The sequence below is a fragment of the Orcinus orca genome, chromosome 19 (genome assembly GCF_937001465.1).
Source record: "Orcinus orca chromosome 19, mOrcOrc1.1, whole genome shotgun sequence".
NCBI lineage: Eukaryota > Metazoa > Chordata > Mammalia > Artiodactyla > Delphinidae > Orcinus > Orcinus orca.
In genome coordinates this window covers 5335565-5350947 of record NC_064577.1, presented here as the reverse complement: position 1 = coordinate 5350947, position 15383 = coordinate 5335565, and the positions used below count along the sequence as shown (strand labels likewise).

At 47.2% G+C, this 15383-nt stretch overlaps 1 protein-coding gene across 1 annotated transcript in view; it reads left to right on the top strand.

Annotated features, from left to right (window-relative positions):
* Nucleotides 1–15383, top strand: part of SEZ6 (seizure related 6 homolog) — a 101047-nt gene that overhangs the window by 24240 nt on the left and 61424 nt on the right. The gene's annotated exons all lie outside the window — the stretch shown is intronic.

Below are 15383 nucleotides of genomic sequence, written 5' to 3'. Positions count from 1 at the left end.
CTTGTTGCAGAGCATGGGCTCTAGGCGTGCGGACTTCAGTAGTTGTGGCACACGGGCTCAGTAGGTGTGGCTCGCGGGCTCTAGAGCGCAGGCTCAGTAGTTGTGGTGCAGGCGCTTAGTTGCTCCGCGGCATGTGGGATCTTCCCGGAGCAGGGCTCAAACCCGTGTCTCCTGCATTGGCAGGCGGATTCTTAACCTCTGTGCCACCAGGGAAGCCCAGGCCTAATTCCCATACAATTTGTGGGGTGGCCTCTGAAAGGAAAGGAAAAGAGGGACTTCCCTGGTGGTGCAGTGGATAAGACTTCGTGCTCCCAATGCAGGGGGCCCAGGTTCGATCCCCGGTCAGGGAACTAGATCTCACAAGCTGCAACTAAGGAGTCCATGTGTCGCAACTAAGGAGCTGGTGAACTGCAACTAAAGAGCCCTGGAGCTGCAAGTGACGAGCCTCCGGCCACAACTAAGACCTGGTGGAAAGAAAGAAAGAAAAGAAGGAAGGAAGGAAGGGAGGGAGGGAGGGAGGAAGGAAGGAAGGAAGGGAAGGAAGGAAGGAAGGAGAAAGAAAAGGAAAAGAAAAATTGTGAACACAAAATTAAGTGCTAGGATTTGGAAGAGATTGTGCAATTAAGGAGCCCTGTGGTTGAAGTTTCATTAGCTTCCCGATAAATCAAACTCTTCATGCATTATTTACTTTAATCCTCACAGTCCTAGGTGTAAATATTTTTATCCCTACTTTTGTCACATTAAAGATAGCTCCCAATTCTTGGTCATTGTTCCCATCACAGGCTCTGTGACTGCTTGACCTATAGAATATGGTGGAAGTGACACTGGGACACTTTCTGGCCCAAGCCTTAAAAGTAGCTTCCTCTTCTTGTCTTGGAACACCCACTCTTGGACCCCTGAGCCTCCATGTTAGTCCAACCACCTGTTGGAGAGACCACATGGGGAGGCCCTGAGACTACATGGAGAGCCAGAGTGAAGCAATCTTGGACCCTCCAGCCCAGCCCAGCCACCAGCTAAATACCACTGAGTGACCCAATTAATGCCACGTGGAGCAGAAGACTCATCCAGCCAAGACCCATCTGAACTCCTGACCTACAAAATCATGAGATAGAATAAAACAGTTGGTGTTTTTAGCCGCTAAGATTTGAAGTCGTTTTTTATGTAGCCATAACTGAAACACCACTTCACAGCCAAAGACATGAAGGCTTACGGAGGTTATAACTTGCCCAAAGCCACGCACCTGGTAAACATAGGCACTGAGGTGTGAACCTCGGTTTGCCTGTTCCAAAACCTGTTCCCTTAACCACCGTGCTATACCAAGGAGTAGTCAGACTTGTAATGATGATTCTGATTTGAATATTTTGCTGTTTCTCTCATGGCCATACTGTGAGTGGGAGAAAATAATAGATCAGGACATCCATGTGACCCTAGGAAGATGCTTAGCCCCAGCAAAGAATCCTCCAGAGTGGCCTTGGCAACTAGCTGTTCTTTCAGCCCAGGCTTCCTTTCCTAGGAAGATAGGGGCCCAGGGAGGGGGTACCATACGACTGGCATTTCCTTTTCTTCTGAAAAAAATTTCTCTAGGATCCAGAAGTCACCTCAACTCTCCCCAATCCCTGACCCACATGGGACAAGATAGCATCCACCTCCCGATGGGACAGCTTCCTTACGGTAAAAAGTGGCAGACATAACTGAGAAAAGTGGACTATTTAAGTATGTAAAGGCTTGATATAAATATATAAGGTCAGCCTTCGGATTTCTCTTGACAAGATGTCAGAGGAGATGAACAGTTTACACAAAGGAGAAGCAGACAATAAATCCTCACGTGGAAATGCACCCAGTCTCACTAGCAACGAAAGAAATGGGGATTAAATAACTTCAAGGTACAATTACGTGCCTATGAAATGAGCAAAAGTAAATAAAAATGATAAAATCTGTCAGTACAGTGGGGACGGAGAGGGAGTAGGGTGGCAACTCAGATTGTCTGGGCTTTCTGGAGAGCTCCAGGGTGGTAAAATGGTTCAAACCTTCTGACCTAGAAATTCGACTTGGGGAACTGTACCCCAAGGAAATATCCAAGGGAAGAAAAAGACATTTGTATGAAGACATTCCTAGTTGCACTTTTATAATATAAAAAAATGGGAAACAACCCAGCCACAGGGGACAGCTGAACAAACTCTGGCCCGTCGACACAATGGAGTACTAGGTAGGATTCAAAATGACAAGTGTGAGGACAGAGGGCTCCGCAGACCTGTGTATATGAAACCATACTGAGGAAGAGAAGCAGAACACAAATAGACACACACAGATCACAACCATGAGTTACGTGTGTGTGTATCAAAGATCTAAAGAGAATTTGGCAAGGTGACTGAGCTTAATACTCATTAATTCCCGTATTCTATAAAAATTGCACTTCCATTCATAATTTGTAAAAGGATAAGGAGAAATCCCCTGAGGAAGCAGATGCTTCATATCTTCCCGGTCACCGGTTCTGGGGCCTGGGGAAGTTCTTTTTTTGTTCTAATCTCAGTTTTCCCCAGCTGCCCCCCCCACCCCATCCCCCGACATTTCTTATTGTTTGTCCTCCAGGGAAGCTACAAAGCAGCTCTGTATCCCACATCTTCTTTGTTTAATATAGTATAACTTCAGAAATAACAATTCCATTTCCCCATCCCTACTTCACAAGCCTGCCCTCGATTCCTGGACTCAAGCATTCTGCTTCTTGTTAAGAATTTCAAACGACTCCTCTGAAAGCAGACACTGGCCATGGTCCAACCTTCAAATGAAAAGCAAACCGGCTTCTGAAGGCTGCCCCTCTCTCTCAGGGCTGCCCATCCTTGTGGCCATCCTGATAGGGGCAGGTAGAGAGAAACGATCCCCTCAAATTCCCCATTAACACCCATTCTGGATCGGAAGACCACTAAAGGGAGAGCCAGCAGCCCTACACCGCTGCCATGTGTCAGCAATTGCCGCTGTGTCCTGGGGCAGAGCCGTGGAGGATGTAAGGCTGAACTGCTCATCTGATGGTTTGATTGACACTTTGCAGACACGGGTGGGAGAGCCGAGCCAGGGAAGCAGCAAGCTGTACAGCTCAGAAATAATGAGAGCACCCGAATCGTGAGAGAGAGAGAGAGAGCACGGAATAAATAAGAGAGACCTACCTGGGAGTTGAATGACTAGGGAGAGGCTTCTGTTCTCTTTCCTCTGCACCTCTTTGCCAAGGAGCTGGAGCCCGGGGCAAGGAGACAGGCAGGCCGACCAGGAAGTGGCCCCTCCAGACCCATCCTGCCGGGTGCTGAGGGTGTTTGGGGAAGAATGTGCAGAGGATGCCAGCATGAGAAAACCAAGAGCAGGAAAGCTGGATCTGTACGTGGTCTCCATACACATTTCGGACCTATTGCATGTCTCAGCTTTCATCCCTCTCCTCCATCCCCACTCCCTTTGCCCCAGGTCGTCCACCTGCCTTCCTTCACCTAGATTCTTGCATTAACCTCATAAGCAGTCTCTCCACCCCATCCTTGCTCCTCTTAATCTATCCTTCCGTGTTCCTGCCAGAATCCTCTCTCTAAACAGCAAACCTGAACATGTCACTCCCCTGCTGAACATTCTTTAATAGTTGCCTATTTCCCATTAGGATAAAATCGCAACTTCTTAGCTTGACACACAAGGCAGTAGGCGTTGTGGCCTCTGTCTGCTCCTGCAGTTCTACTGCGGGTCCCTTCTCACTGTGCACTTTAGGCCCTGGCAAGGCTGAGCTGAGAGAGGTTCCAGCGTTCCCTATGATGATCCCAAATCCCTCACACACCCGCAGGCTGACTTGGATGACTTCTCTCCTATAGTCCCTTCCTACCCTGTCTTCATCTCCATGATAACAACGAGCAGAGAATACTGTATTGATAAGTGTCTGCATGTCTGCCTTCACCCTAAGCTCCTTAAGGAGAAGGGTCTTCTTTTGATTGTCATTTTTTTTAGGTAATACAGACATAAGGAACAGCAAGGAAAAGGTTCAAAAGAAAACACTACAAAAAGGAATTCTCCTTCCCACCCTGTCCTCAGCCATTTCCTGCTCCTCACCACATGCAGTACTGTCACTATTTTCTTTTGTATGCTTCCAGAGATGTTCTATGGGTGTACAAACATATGGTATATTCCTTTTTTTTTTAATCTCAGAAGTAACGTACTGTACAGCACCTTGCTATTTCCATTTCCTATATCTTGGCTTCCACCTGAGTCATCCGGGGCTGGCACATTCTTCCTGATGGCTGCATAGTATTCCCTGGTGTGGAGGAGGCATATGGGACAGAAAATCACCCACACGTGTTTGCTGAATAGACAGTGGGTTTCTCTGGCTGTCACAGACACCTTAGACATGTGGCTCTCTAGCCTGCTGGTATTAGGTGTTCAGGGAGGTGAGAGGTCTGTTCTGGACTCGCCCAGCAAGTTTATCAAAGGCTGACAGTGTCTTCTATGAGTTGCTGAGGACAGTACCCTCCTTCAAGCCAGGAGGTAGGGGGTGGAATCCCCAGAGACCCTGACTTCTGCTTCCTGCCGTGCCTTTGTTTTGGGTTTGTTAAATGGCAAATATTAGGGTCAACTCTGCTCCCTCAAGACAAGAGTTCGACTACTAAGCAGTCTCCAGGGGAGGGAGGAAATAAGGAAAGTCCTGGAAATTGGGCTGAAACCTCTGAGAAAATATTAAATCATCATTTAGCCTGAGCACTGGGGATCTGCCTATGAAAGGATGCTCTCAGACCTCCCTGGGATGAGAGGAAATTCAATAAAAATGAGGGAGAAGAGGTTTTCATTGTCTTAAGGGAAAACATCCCTGAAGAGGAACAATGGAATCTTCTTAATCTTGTCTTAAGGGCTTTCTACCCCAGCTCTATACAAATATGTGTGCATATTTGCACACTCATCTGACTGTGGTGCTCTAAGATATACCCAAGTGTTCATTAAGTAGCTGTATTTACATGTATGTGTATCTGAGTGGGTATATTTCCACCACTAGGCTTTTGTTTGTTTTTTATAAAATATTTATTTATTTGGCTGCATCAGGTCTTTGTTGCGCCATGCAGGACCTAGTTTCCTGACCAGGGATCGAACCCCGGCCCCCTGCATTGGGATCATGGAGTCTTAGCCACTGAACCACCAGGGAAGTCCCCTCCACCACTAGGCTTTTGGAGAAGGTCCCATTAAAGCTCAGCAGGCATTGAGGGAAATGGCAAATCAAAGAGTGTTGAGAATTGGTGCCCCAGTTCTGCTCCTAGGAGGTGAGGGTGTGTCTGGAATGGAGACTGCATATGAATCCTCTGTCAGGAATCTCCCCTTCCTCTCTCTTCCACATCTTTCTTATGCTTCATAGCCTGGATATCAGGAAACTCTGGGCTGGGGAGTTGCAGGGAGGAGTGAGAATTGGGGGCAGGAAAAGAAAAGTAGCTTTTGCATGAATTGGGCTGGCTTGACAGGTGACAAATAACTAAAATTCGGTAGTGTGCAGAAAGATTAACTCCAGGGGTTCAACTCTCTGGTATTGTCCAGTTTTCAGGGAGATATTGTCTTCCCCTCTCCCACCTCTGCAGATGTTGCTGTTTGTTAGGGAAGGCAGATGGGTATGGGAGTTCGGGTCCTCCCCACAATATACTGGCAGACGCAGGGTCATAGCGGCAGAGAATCAGAAGGAAGCCTGAGGGAAAGGAGGGAAGGGAAGAGAAGCGGAATTCTAGACAGCAACTTCTAAGTCATCTTCAATTCCCATTTTCTGCTTGTGACCTCCAGGCTGCCCCCCAAACCAGTCTAGCCCATCTCCTGAGCATTAATGCCTACAACATTCATCTCATACTCTGCTTTCTCACTGGTTCTTTTTCTTCTGTTCTATTTTGTTTCTGCCTTGGGCCCCCTTTCTTCCCTTGAGATCAAGAGAGAAGGAGAGGTTTGAGGGAAGCCCTTTGTGGATGGATGGTATGATACCAGGGCCTGGTTGGAGGAGAGGCCTCAAGGCAGTGGAAGAGGGAGAAAGGCCGAAAGGAGCCAGGGAATCTTAGGTACCAAAGCCACAGGGCTCTGCTTCTTGGTGGGAGGCTTTATGGAGGTTTAGCCTGCTGGGGCTGGGAAGGAAACTCAGCTGTACCACTCCCTCCTTTCTCATCTGGCTGCTGATTTAAACAGGACTTTCATGCTTGGGATTTACTGGCCTCTTAAATCTGTGGACTAGTGTCTTTTATCAGTTCTGGAAACTGCTCAGCCATTATCTCTTTTCAAATATTTGCCTCTGCCCTATTTGTTCTTTCCTCTTTTTCTGGGATGTTAATTAAACAGGCCTGTATCCATTGTGTCTCTTATCTTCCCTATTCCCTCCTCCCTTTTTTTCTCTCTGTGCTGCATTCTGGGCAATTTCTCACTATTACCTTTTACTTTGCTAATTCTCTGTTCCACTGCATTTAAGATGCTTTTAAATTAATGAGTTGTGGGACTTCCCTGGTGGTCCAGTTGTTAAGACTCCACACTCCCAATGCAGGGGGCCCAGGTTCTATCCCTGGCCAGCAAACTTGGTCCCACTTGCTGCAACTAAGAGTTCACATAAAAAAATAAATAAATAAAAAAAAAATAAAAAAAAAAGAGTTCACATGCTGCAACTAAATATCCCACAGGTAAGACCCAGCACAGCCAAATAAATAAATAAATATTTTCTTTTAAAAAGTAAAAAATAAATTAATGGGTTTCATTTCAATTGCAGTTCCTATGGGTTTTTTCTTTTTTAGAGTTTCTATTTTTTTTAAATTCGTTTTGTCACCTTACACAATTTCTTATTCCCTGTAAATATTTTCAGGCTTGTCTTTTATTTCTTTGACCACAGGAAGCATTATTTATAGTCTACATTTGTTGTTGTTGTTGTTTTTCGGCCATGCTGCGTGGATGGATCTTAGTTCTTAGTTAGTTCTTAGTTCTTAGTTCTTAGATCTTAGTTCCCTGACCAGGGACCGAACCCAGTCCCCCCGCAGTGAAACCTCGGCTCCTAACCACTAGACTGCCAGGGAATTCGCTATAGTCTACATCTGATCATTCTAATTGTGAAGTCTCTGCTGTTCTTTGGGTTTCTTTAAACATTTATTTATTTGACTCCACTGGGTCTTAGTTGTGGCACGTGGGATCTTCATTGTGGCATGCAAACTCTTAGTTGCAGCATGTGGGATCCAGTTCCCTGACCAGGGATGGAACCTGGGCCCCTGCAGAGCCTTAGCCACTGGACCACCAGGGAAGTCCCCCTCAGCTGTTTCTCATTTGTCTCTTGTTTCTATGATTCTCACTCATGGAGCCTTATTTTCTTGTAGGCTCCACTCTCTTCAACCAAGTTCTGGTGACTGCACTTGAACAAATTATTATTTATTATATATTGTTCCAAATAAATAGGAATAATTTGAGTATGAAGGAGCCTTTCTCTAGAAAAGAGTGTGCTTACTTCTGCCAGGCATCAGGGGCACCACCAGTCCTGAGCTATCTAAACAAGTTCTGGATCTTAGGTTCCCTGGATCACCTAGGCAATGTGAACCTGGGCTGGAGTACTTCAGTCCACCCTTACCCTGATAATGTAGCCATTTGGGGTCTCAGTGTATTGAAAAAAGGATCTTCTATTAGACTGTCCACCATGTGAAGGCACTGAGCTTGGAATTCTAACCCCCTCCCTCTTACAGGTGATTAAAATGAATGTTCAGATTTGCTAGGACAGCTGGGCTCTTTCAGAGAAAAGTGGTTTCTATGCTCTGGTTTTCTCTTCCATGTTGGCCCATTAATTCCTTACTATTTTATCAACTCTTTGGGGCTTTTAAGGTGTTTTTGATATTTTATCTAGCACTTTTAGTTGCCTTTACTGGTATAGTTGGTCCAAATAACTCAGCCTGCCATAACCAGGCTTCCAACCTCAGCTGCAGTCAGATTACTAGTACCCAAAATACATCACCCCTTCAGTATGTCCTCCATTTACACTCTCCTGTCCCCTTCCTCCTCAGATAAGAAGTGAAAAAAAAAAAAAAAAAGGCAATTGTCAACAAAAATGACCACCTTCCTCAGAGGACAACAAGAGTGGGCATCTCATAATAGCCACCATGAGAGTCAGATTTAGGGGTGGACCAGCCAGCCTTGGCTGAAGGGCCAGTATACATGGGACACTAAAGCATCATCATGACTGGAATAAGAAGGGAATTTTGCTGACCAGATGCCTTTTAGAGAATCACTCTATTTGTATAAAAGGAAAACTATTTTGATAAGATGCAAGTGTAGACCCCACCCCATCACCCAGGTTAACTGCCTTCACCTGAGAGTGGGTCCTACTTACTTCACAGTTTTTGTTTTAAATAATGGGGCATGCACCTGCCCACCAGAGCTGAATTGCTCAGAACAATGAAGAAACATGGTCCTCTGTTCAACCTTCCTCTTTGCAGAGCCTAATCCCTTTACATAAAGTGTTGAACAAATATTTAAAGAAAATCAGTTTTCTTTCTATAAGGATAACAAGAAACTTGCAACACTAGTCGCCTCTGGGGAATGAAGCTGAGTGGAATCTTGTTATATAGGAAAAGGCTTAGAAGCAAACACTGTACAGATAATTGCTGTCCTGAGGGGGCTCAGGGACAGACTCTGGACATAGCATCCTGCCTGCACCTAAGTTCCCAGCCACAGGCAGGGTTTGGCCTTGGTAGGATCAAAATCCACAGAAGGGCCAGAAAGCAGGTGAAAGATGGTGTGCAACACCTGGAAATGTAGGGAATATAAAGGGAGTGGGATTTCGGGACCCACTCTGGGTCTCATCTCACTGAGCAGGGTCTCGTACAGAACCTTGAAATAATCCATGATGAGTTCCCAGTGACATGGAGAGTGTTAGGCAACTGCTCCTGCTTCCTGCCTTCCTGCCTCATCCTTGGAACCCTCGTTCTCTCAGTCTCTCTCTCTCTCTCTCTCTCTCTCTCTCTCTCTCTCTCTCTGTCTCCCTCCCTCCACCTATCATATTTTTCCACCTTTATTTTCTTGATATTTGGAGGGGCAGAAGAAGGAAAGGCTTAGAAAATACATTGGGAATAGTCCAGCTGTGTTTGGAACAGACTATCAGTGCTCCTTGCCCAGAATTCTTAAAGGAAAAGAGAAAGCCGAGGTTCATGGAATAGGCTGAGAGAGGTCTGCCTGGAAACCATCCAGAAAGCTCTCTGGACACCCTGAGGAGTCTGGACAACCCTGGTTCTTATCATTGCTCCTGAATAACCTATCGCTACATTGCATAAGGGCCCTCACTTTATAGACATCTCACTGAATCTTCACAACAGCCCTGGGAGGTGGGCAGGGCAGGCATTTTTACCCCTATTTTGCAGATGAGGAAACTGATAGCTGGTAAGTGACAGAGCCAACATTCCAACCCCCAGCCAGGATTTCAAGCCCCAAGCCTTTCTCTACATCCAGAGACAGGCCCAATGGTCTTGCTCCAGAGCATCCTGGGTGCTGGGCTCAGCGCCTACATGGAGAATGGGCAAGAATGTGGTTCATTCCATGTTGCAAACCATAGCATTCCCCACCCCATCCTCTGCAAAGAAAGAGAAGGAGCATGACCCCAATGGGAAGAAATTCTCAAGCAGCCCCCTGGGGACCTTTGGAGAAGCTGTTTGATTTATTCTAGTCCCTACTGGTTTTCTGTGCCACATTTATAAACGTCAACACTGGAAATGAAGTTCCCACTGCCTCGGGAGCTGCTGGTTGTTGCTGTTGCTCACCAAGGGTTCAGATGAAGTGCTTCCCCCTCCTCTTGATTGATAGAGAGCTGAGAATAAAAGAAAAATAAAAGCCCCCTGGAGCACTGATGGGAGGAGGCAGCTTCTCAGAAAGAGAAAGAGTGGTCTCAAAAAGGCTGATACTGGTGGAGCAGAGAGGGTGTGTGTGTGTGTCTGTGTGTATGTGTGTGTGTGTGTGTGTGTGTGTGTGTGTAAGGAGAAGACCCAGTGTTTAAGACCACGTGGAAAACAAATACGTTCTATTTACGTAGAGAGAAAGAAAATAGCGGTTCATTTCAGGAGCTCTGACACAAGATGAGGGAAGGGAAAGATATCCGTGAGGCTGTCTTTGTAACCTCTGGGCTTCCTACTCTCCCTAAGCAGAATCTGCTATCTTCTGGGGTTGGGAAAGGGACAGAGAGGCTAGCAGAGACTTAGAGCAAGGGGGTCCTGGAGGAAAGTGGAAAGAAATGAAAGGTAAAGTTTCCCAAAGGACCACACAGATACAAGGCATTGACATTATTAACACAACCAGTGGCTGAGACTGGAGACGCCCTGCTGGAACTGACATGGACACTATACAATAATACCTTCCCTTGCTGGTCTTCTAAATCTGTGATGCCCTCTGGTCTTTGAGATATGCTGGTTGGGACCAACGCCAACAGCCCTGACCAAGTGCCTGAGAAATGAAGCCGTTAACCAGGGATGGCCTCCATGGTTCCCAAATCAAAAAGCCATTTCAAAGTTGCTTTTAATTTGATTTTTTTGTACGTGTATTTTTTAAAGTACTAAACCAAATATTTCCAAATGACCATTGTTCTCTTCAAAGTCTCCCCCTTGAGAGCTTGCGTTGTTAATCCAGTGGCACTCTGGGTGCGGCCCAAATCGTCTTAGAGGGCGATGTGTGAAATACTTTCAGGGCCAGTTTATAACCTGGGGCAATAAAATGTCATGTTACTTTATAGGGGGTTCCTTCTTTTCCCTTAACTTGATTTATCAGACCTGTTTCCTGGTAACTTTTGCCCCTTTCCAAGTACCAAATCCTCTGCCAAGCTGCTTTCTCAGAGTGGTCTGGAATGGTCCTTGGAGGACAAGATTGTTCAGTTATTAGCAAAAGAGAGAAACACACAAAAGGAAGAAGAATTGTTATGTTAATGCGATGGGACCCTGGATGGGTTTTCTCTTTTCACTTTCCTCGTGTGGATAGAAATGGTTGTTTGTTTGTTTTTAGCGTGGAATAAACAAAATGTGGTCTATTCATACAATGGAATATTATTCAGCCTTAAAAAGGAATGAAATTCTAACACATGCTGCAATATGGATGAACCTTAAAGACATTACGCTAAGTGAAATAAGCCAGTCACAAAAGAACAAATACTGTATGATTCCACTTATACGAGGTACCCAGAGCGCTCAAGTTCATAGAGACAGAAAGTAGAATGGTGGGTGCCAGCAGTCGAGGGAGGAGGGAATGGGAACTACTGTTTAATGTGTACAGAGTTCCCCTTGGGATTATGAAAATGTTCTGGACGGTGGTGATGGTTGCACAACTACGTAAATGTACTTAATGCCACTGAACTGTATACTTGAAATGGTTAAAATGGTAAATTTAAAAATAAAAATAGGGGGCTTCCCTGGTGGCGCAGTGGTTGAGAGTCCGTCTGCAAATGCAGGGGACACGGGTTCGTGGCCTGGTCCGGGAAGATCCCACATGCCACAGAGTGGCTGGGCCCATGAGCCATGGCCGCTGAGCCTGCGCGTCCGGAGCCTGTGCTCCGCAACGGGAGAGGCCACAACAGTGAGAGGCCCGCGTACCGCAAAAAAAAAAAAAAGAGAGAAAAATAAAAATAGGGAACTCCCTGGCGGTCCAGTGGTTAGGACTTGGCGCTTTCACTGCCATACGCCCAGGTTTGATCCCTGGTCTGGGAACTAAGATCCCACAAGCTGCGTGACGTGGCCAAAAAATAAAATAAATAAAATGGTAAATTTTATGTTATGTGAATTTTACCACACAAAAAAGTGTGGATAACAAAATCAAATCTACTCTCAAAAGATGAAGACTTGACATCACTAATATTCAAAAGAATTTGCTACAGGGTGAGCCAAGGTCCAAAGAGAAAGGCCCCAAATATTCTTTGCTCTGGAGCAAAACTGGAGCGCTGGGGTCAGGCTGGTGCTGGGCTCAGGCTTCTGCTCTGGGACAGCTCCGGGAAGGGGCCACCTCCTCCAGGTGTTCTCTCATGTCCCATAACATCGTCCACCTGCCACGGCTGCTATAACATCTCTCCCAGTCCTGGAACATTCCACAGCCTGGGCCTCCCTGACCTGGCCCGCTGGGGTTGGTCCGCTCCCCTGGCAGTGCGAACACGGCTACAGCAAGTCCTGGCTCTGCTCGCCAGGAGGCTGCTGAGGTGGCTTTTTAATCCTCCAGCCGTGCCATCCTCGTGGTTGCTTTTATTAGGAAATGTAATGAAAAAGGCTATGTGAAGGCCCTGCCAGAGGGGAAAAAAAAAGCTGGTAAGATTCTGCGCCAAGTGTGGCGAGAAAAGAAAAGGGGGCAAAAGCACATTAGGAGTCAGATAATGAGATAAATGAAAGACCGCAGGGAAGACCATTTCTGCAGACTTGCAGGATGGTTGTAAAAATTTTAATTTGCTGAATTCTCCTTTTTCGTTGTCTCTGACTCTCTCCGTCTCTGCCTTTCACTCTTTCTAAGCTCTGAATCTTGTCTCTGTCTTTCTCTCTTTGCCTCTCCCTTTCTCTCTTGGTTTTCCTCCCTCTGTTTCAGCTCTTGCTTTTCAGGTGTGTGTGTGTGTGCGCGCGGGTATGTGTGTGTGTCCTTTCACTGTGGCCAAACCCTGCCTCTCAGAACTTGGGTCGGAGGATGGTACCTTGGGCAGCGAGGCCCCGCCCAGTCAGAAGTAGCAAGAGGACAAAAAATCCCCCCCCAACCCTGCTCCCCACCACACACACCTGCCTTCCAGGGAGCTGCTGTGATCCTGCTGAAGGGAAAGAAAGAGGGAGGCATCAAGGGAAGAAGGAGGGAGGAAATGGGACTGTGAGGAAGGACAGGAGATCAAAGACCAGGGAAGTAGGGAGGAAGAAAAAGCCCCCGCTGCTCCCGCAAATCAGTTCTCAGCAATGCCCGCCCTTCCGTCTGTGCTCTGAGCTGCTGAGCAGAATGCCACCTCCGTGGGATGCCAGGCCTGAACAGAAGGGTTCTGGGACACTGGCACACAGGCCAGGCTGCTAGGGACCACTGGGCCTGCGTGGCCCTGATGAGAGAGGTTCCGCTTCACCAGAATCACCCTCTCACCACCTGTAAGGCTGTAAGGATGTCCTCTCCAAAATCTAGTTTCGGTACTTGCTTTGGTGGACTTCCTCCTCCTGTTCCACACTTCTACAATGGGAAGGATTGAGGGTGGACACAATGAGTAGCTTCCCCACAGGGAGAGGGGTGCCTGTGAAAGTACAGGAATGAATGGTTCAGAATGGAAGACACGTTGTTAGTTATTAGGAAAATCCCTCTCCATCCTCCGTCCCTTGTTCCTTCCCCGGTAGAGACTACCTGCTCTGCTTCCCTCCCAGGGAAGCCATCTCTCTCTGTGCTCCACCTCCTGCCAAAGTGTGCTGCTGGTTACCTAGGGAATGGGCATTTCCCGTACCAGCTACAGCAGAAGGTGAAAGAGCCATGAACATCAGCAAGGTTCATGGGTATGAGAGGACCTGTTAGAAATCTGGCAAAAGACCTGCTGAAATCTAATTCGTGTCTACAGAATGCTGGAGTCACAGGGAGCCCTCCAAGAACCTGGGGAGTGTGACAGTGGGGCCCCAAGCCAGGCTGGGCACAGGAAGGGGTCTGGGAAATAAGGTAAATTGGGACAGAGACAGGCAGTCCCAAGAGGGAAGATGGAATAAGTTCAAGATCAGTTGGGAGAGTTGCAATTTGACTGTGGAGTAAAATAAGCTGGGAATAAGGGCAAATACACCTAGTCAGTGCTTCCTACACTCCAGGCTCTGAGAACCTGAGAATATTTACTTCTTTAATCCTCACCACAATCCTATGAGGGTGGTACTGTTGTTAACATCTCCATTTTACACATGAAGAAACTGAGGCACAGTGAGAGGTGAAGAGGAGGAAAAAGGATTCCAATCTCCAGAGTCTGTGCTCTTTCTTTTTTTTTTTTTTTTCAGAGTCTGTGCTTTTAACCACTTCTCTCTGCTCCTCCAGAACAGGAGACAGGTTTGGCAAAGTATCAGAGACTAGTTGAGAGGGAGAATAGCACTGTGGTAATGAACGTGAACTTCTGGGCCAGATAGCCTGACACTGACTAGCAGTATGACCTTGGATAAAATCCTTAGAGTTTAAGGTCACCCCTCAGAGTGAACTGAGAAGTGCCTGAAGGCTTATAGGTTTAAACACTGGCACAGCACCTGGCCCCGGAGCTCAGTCAGTGGCAGTTTTTAACATCGTTACTCTGCTCCTCCCATGAGAGGAAGAGAGCATCTTCCGTGCTTGGCAGCTGGCAAGCCTCAACTTCTCACCTCTGGGAAACATTTCCAGAAATGAGAACGGGCCCTTCCAAGGATCAACTTCATAGGGGCACACAGTGCTGCAAACAGACCCAACACCCAGAGCACAGCCCCTGTCCTCAGACGCCCCCTGCCCCTGCTCTGACCAAGTGACCCCAGCAGTTCCCAGGCCACGGGAGCACCCCCCAGTCTTGTGGCTCATTGAATTGTTTCAGGGAGTGGCTGTCACCGCCACCGCCACCATCCTCTTTCCCCGTCTCCTTCCCTCCCCCAGCCCCTGCTTTTCGCTTGATGGAGAAAGCACAAATTAGGCAGAAAGGAAAATGTTGACAGTTCCCAGCCCTCCCTTGCTGGGGATAAAGAGAAATACGTTAACGGTTGAAGCTTTAGGCGGATCAAACACAGTTTGTGAGATGCTTCACATGTATTATTCATCTCACCAATGAGATGCAATCTTGGGCTTTCTCTTTTCCCCCCATCAAGAGGAAACCTCGGCTACCGTGGAGAAACTGGGCTCCAGAGAGGAGAGGCACTTTCAGAATGCCATCTTTTCAATATTAATTCAACAAGTCCATCTCGTGTCCCTCTTGTTCTTCCCAAAGACTTCCAAATGGGATGGGTCAACTTGCCAGAGAATCTAAGGGAACAACGGCTATAGGTGAGACCGACAAGAATTGGGCAGCAACAGGCACCTAGAATCAAAGAGAAGACTGACTGTGACATTTAGAGGAGGCAGGAGTTGGAAGGTCCTCCACATGCCGCATAAACTTGAGGGTTGTAACTCTCAAGGGCTCAAGAGCTCTAAGAGGAGTCATCTCAGCTGTGCCTTTAGCTCTGAGACCCTCCCAGATAGTGGGGCTACACTCAGCCTACGGTTGGACGCCTGGAGGAAGGATCTGGATCCAGGCTCAGGTGCTTGATGCACACCCCTTAGGCCTCGTGATTAGGACTAGCTGAGGCCCCTGCCCTCCTGGCCTGAGGGTTTGGCACTCATTCCTTGCTCCTTCCCCTTTTCACTTTGGCCACTGAGGTCCCCTCGGGGCTCCTGCCAGCATCCCATGGGTCTGAGGCACCAGCGCAGGCTTCTCAAACCACACACTG